The sequence below is a fragment of the Galeopterus variegatus genome, unplaced genomic scaffold (assembly GCF_000696425.1).
Source record: "Galeopterus variegatus unplaced genomic scaffold, G_variegatus-3.0.2 Scaffold6125, whole genome shotgun sequence".
In the NCBI taxonomy this organism is placed as follows: domain Eukaryota; kingdom Metazoa; phylum Chordata; class Mammalia; order Dermoptera; family Cynocephalidae; genus Galeopterus; species Galeopterus variegatus.
This window is the reverse complement of record NW_007732236.1, coordinates 16197-21551: the sequence shown is the minus strand read 5'-3', so window position 1 is coordinate 21551 and position 5355 is coordinate 16197.

The window sequence follows — 5355 nt, the reverse complement described above, 5'->3', positions numbered from 1 at the left end:
TTCTTTTTGTAGAAATTGCTTTTGCATTTCATGGTCCCTTTCTAATGCCACCCCTTCAACGAGAGCCTTTCCTTATGCCCTGAGCCAGTCTGATCCGTTCTCTGCCTTCGGACTGTTTAAGGACCTAACCTTGTTGTACTTTCCTTAGTAAATACAGTTGACCTTTGAACTGTACAGCTCCACTTATACATGGGTTTTTTTCAATAAATACTGACAGATGATGATTCTTGTAAACAGATGATGTAAACTCATGGTATAAATATAGTAAATGTAGTTTCTCTTCCTTATGTTTTTTTTTTTTTTTCCTTTTTGTCTTTTTTCGTGACCGGTAACGGGATCGCAACCTTCGGTGTTGCACCCGTACCGCGACCGGCAACGGGATCGCAACCCTCAGTGTCGCACCTGCACCGCTCTCAACCAGTGAGCGGACCGGTCTCTATATGGGATCTGAACCCTCGGTGGGAGTGCTGCCGCGCTCCAAAGCGCCGCACTCTACTGAGTGCGCCACCGGGCCGGCCCTTGAAATGGGTTTTTGATGACATGGATGTGAGGAATTGGCAGAAGCCTCACGTGTTCACCCCAAATGGATTTTAGTTAAAGATGTAGCCAGGTCTCCAACTTTAAAGTGACTTTATTGATCCTTGTTTTATTGTCATACTTGTCAAATTTAGGAACTGCCATTCAGGTTACGTGAAAGTGTTTCCTAATCCTTGTAAACTTAAACTTGCCTGTTTTGACTTACTCTCCGTATTTATCTTTTCTTGCTTTGGTTCTTTCCAAGCCATTTTGCAGCTCACGTTCCCAACGTGGGTGGCGTCTTCCCCATTGTTGATAGACTTTGTCGTGTTGTGTCCAGAGCTGTCCGCATGGGGATTCGTGTGGCCTGCCGGTCCACGTTCATCTCCCAGGCAGCCCCTGAGTCTTTGTATGCAGGTCACGGGGTTTCATTTGCTCGTCCCTTGCTTCAATGACTGTCTGGATCAGACCATTAAATACTTCACTAAAGTACACTCTTTTCTTCCATTTATTCATGGCTATTTCCTCAATAAAGTGTGTATTGAATTAGTAAGACATGAATTTCCTTATGTATGCCAATTCTGTCAGAAGTCATTAAAAGTTTTCTAGGCTTGGGCCTTCTGTACTTGAGAATTCTGTCCCCATTACCTAAACCAAATATTAAAGTCTACGATCTATTTAGCAAAGCCATTTTTTTGATTTTTAGCGTGCAGCATTTAATTTACAGTTATTTTCAATGAGATTTTAAGTCTGCTTCACCCAGCGTGGCTGATTTTTCTTGAGAGAGAGAAATTTTATTTTCATTTTCACTGTTTATTGTCTCTTGTATTTTCTGGGGTAGAAGAAGAATGCTTTCATTAACAGTGAAAATTATTTTTGATTATTTCATTGAATTAAAATATAGAGAAAGCTCCCACTAGGCTAGGCACGGGGGATCTAAAGGCTTTTGCTCTACTGGGGAGACAAATCTGTTGCAGATAATTACAGGAGAGCCGGGAAGGATTAGGCTTTCAAGTGTTATGTGTGAAGTCCCAGGGAAACACAGGTGAACAAGGAATGAATTCTACCCGGGGTTTAGGCTGGGAGGTTGGTGTGGGTGGGCCCCCGTGGGCTAGAAAAGGTGCAGAGGTGGTGTCATGTCTGGGCTGGGCACTGTAGGTTGAGCTGCCACCTTGAACCGTGACTGGGGCAGGGCATTCCGAGAAGGAGGGGGCACCTCACAGACAAGAAACGGGATCTAAAAAGGAAGAGAGTATCTGTGAAGGTGGCATGGTTTGGACATCTGAATCTCTGTGTTGGAGGCAGGAGGCGAAGCCTGGGCCTGGGGCCCTAAAGTACCTTTGAGGAACTTGATGGGGAGCCAGGAAGCTGGTACTGGTTTATGCTGTTCTGTAGCCTTTGCATAGTGAGAGGACTCCCCATCCTCTTTCACCAGGTGCTGGCGTGGCAGAAACTGCCTTGTCTTCTTGAGGAATGATTACATTTGTTCATCTTTGCTGCTCTTAAATATAATTTAAAATTGCAAGTGTTCAGAGTTTAAAATTTAGCAACTACTGAAAGTAGTAATAAGAAAAATACTAGCACCTGATATTTTTTAATGTTTATGTGCCAGGTGTGGCATTAAGTACGTGCATTTTCTTGATCACTTCTCATAACAACCCTGTGAGTTGGACACTGTTATTATTCCTGTTTGACAGATGAGGAAACTGAGGCCGCAAGGGGTTAATAAACATTTCTGAGGTTACGCGATTAGGACATCACAAAGCCAGGGCTCAGACTTAGTTGTGTCTGAGGCTGCTGGGCTTGGCCTTAACCTGCCAGGCTGTGCAACCTCCCAAGACCAGCGGCAGGAAGAACAATAAAAGCCAGTTGTAAATGGCCACCCTAGTTGCCCCAGGACGGTAAAAGAGTTTATCTTTTTGTCTCTTTTTGCGAGGGCCTTTATTGTGTGTGTGTGTTTTCCTATTATGGTCTTGGCATCAGGCAGTGTATCTGACTGTGTACCTTGTTTTTACTTGTTATAAATTGTCTTTTCCCATGACCCTAATTTTCTTTGAAAGCATGATTGTTAATGGCTTTGTAATATTCACAAAATACAGTCATTTTTTCCATTTGCTTATAGGTAGACATTTATTAAACCATTCTCCCATTATGTGGGCATTTAAGTTGTTTCTAGTTTTGTTCCTGTTTTTTATTTATCGTAATTACTAACTGTGAGGAACACCCCTGAAACCTAACTCTCTGAATGCCGTCTGTATTTCCTTAGCATGAATCCCTGAGCGAGGACCTGGTTTTAAATGGAGGCCTGTGGCCGGTTGCTTGTGTTCTTGTGTCATCTGCTTGACCCTGCAGTTCCCTGACAGTCCTGTGTGGTTTGATAGCAGCTGTTGACTTGATTACTCTTTGCCCTTTATATTCATCCAAATCAGTGTTTTGAACTGAAGTGCCCCTGGGCACACAGTAATTTAGCTGCACCCTCTGGTGCTGTTCCACCCAGAGCATGCAATCCTGCTTTCCCTGTGTTTGATTTGCTAAGGTTTTTCTATCCAAGACTTTCAAGATTTCTCAAAGGTTGGTGGGCAGTTTTAACAAGATTGTAGCTCTTTCTTATTTGATTTATTCACTCTCCCTAATTCATTAACTCAGTCGTTTCCTTATTGATTTGTTCATTCATTTATTTGGAAAACATTTCTTAGGCATCTGCCTGGTGCTGGGCACTGAAGATACTAAGATGTATTTATTGATCATACTCCCTGCCCTCGAGGAGCCTATGCATCCTGAGAGACTGGCAGGCACAATAGAATTCCAGCTTCATAAAGGAGAGGTGAGGGAAGGGAAGGATGCTCCGAACTTCAGTGGGTGAGGCTTGCTTGGGGAGCAGAAGGATGGAAAATGGAGAGAGACCTTGTGGTGGGTTGGGGGCTGAGTGGGGAGGAACGGCTGGAGCCTTGGGGTGCACGTATGCATTGCATGTGCGTGTGCATTGCGTGTGTGCGTGCATGCCGGTACCTGCGAGCTGAAGTGGGAGGGGCCGTCTTGCCAGAGCGTGGGGGGAGGGCTCAATGAAGCACCTTGGATTTTATCCTGCAGGTGGTGTCATTTCCCTGCTTACAGTTTCAAAGTTCTTCCTCGCCCTTGGTGTGAAGTTCATGTTCCTAGTGTGGTCCCATCCACCTCTCTAGTGGCTTCTTTTTTTTTTCCTTTTTGTTTTTTTTTTTCGTGACCGGTAACGGGATCGCAACCCTCGATGTCGCGCCCACACTGCGCTCAACCAGTGAGCGGACCGGTCTCTATATGGGATCCGAACCCTCGGCGGGAGTGCCGCCATGCTCCCAAGTGCTGCACTCTACCGAGTGCGCCACCGGGCCGGCCCTCTAGTGGCTTTTTTTGCCACTCGCCATCTTTGTCTTTGCAGTTGCGTGCCTGTAGCTCTAAAACTGCTGGTCCTTGGTTGGCTCTGTGCGCCGTGCTGTTCCTGTGTCTGGATGCTGTGTGCTCCTCCTCCCCATCCTGCAGTGCCTCCTTGCTGGTGCCTTCCCTGCTGGGAAGCTGTCTGTGACCCCTCCACTCATCCCATATGCTTTGCTTTGGGAGGTGTCTTGAGAGGGAGTGGGGCTCAGTGCAGGGCCAGGCCGGGGCCGAGCTTTGTAATTATTCGGTAAACTGAAGTGTGAGTTCTGCTTTGAGCTGTGTCTAGTCTTTCTTTGTCTCAGTCAAAGATTGTCATTTTCAAGAAATTCACTACTGCTCTCTAAGCACACTGTGAAATTACTATTTTCCAATAAGATGAGGTAAATTTTGTGGAGGACTTGGAGAATCAAGTCTCGTTAAAAGCCAACCCAAAATAATGCCATGTCTGCAATATTAGATGTTTATTAGGGCTGGTGTATGCTAGGCTCTTTGCTGTGGGCAAGGTGGGGGGGAATTTAGTACCTGTTCTCAAGGAGTGTACAGGTAAGTTAGTCAAGTGGCAGGTGACAGGTAAGGCCATGATGTCCAGGTGTCCCAAGGGTGGTTTGGCTGACAGTGGCTGCAGATGAGCTGAGGAAGAAGATGAGCTGGTCAGGGTGGGCTTGGCAGACCAAATGGGGCTTGGACTGGCCTTGAAGCACTGGTGGGGCCTCAGGTCAGCAAAGAACTGGGCCCTGCTTTGGTTGAATGAGCCCCTGGGCTCAGAGCTCTGTTAACTCAGCGTGTCGAGAATCACCTGTCTCCTGGGGAGCTCGGTCCCAAGCCAGTGACCTCAGAGTCCTGGGTTGAAAACCCCCATTTAGGGTGAGGCATGACAGGAAAGTCAGTGCTGCGGGTGTTCAGATGGATGTGGTCACCTCTGCAGCCTGGAACCATGGGTGTCCAGCTGCATTAGGTTTTTGGGAGGTGACAAAATTTGAGATTCAGAACATTTTAGTGTCTTCTTTGAAGAAGTACACATCTGGGAGGCAGATGGAGGCACAAGGTAGAGGGCCCTTGATATGAATCTATGAAGAAACCAAATGCCAGGGCAACGCCAAATCTCAGGGATTCATGGTAGCTGCAGTGTGACCAACTTGACATAGTCAAAGGTGTGGTGGAGAAGACTTTTTCCTTTTTTTTTCTTTTTTTTTTTGTCTTTTTTCGTGACCAGCAACGGATCGCAACCCTCGGTGTTGCGCCCGCACCTCGCTCAGCCAGTGAGCGGCTGGTCTGTATGTGGGATCCGAACCCTCGGCGGGAGCGCCACCCCGCTCCCAAGTGGCGCACTGTAGCAGTGCGCCACCGGGCCGGCCCATCCTTATATTTTTAACCAAGTGGGAATTAAAGTCTTTGACTATGCCATTGAGGCTAGGTATTTCCCAGACC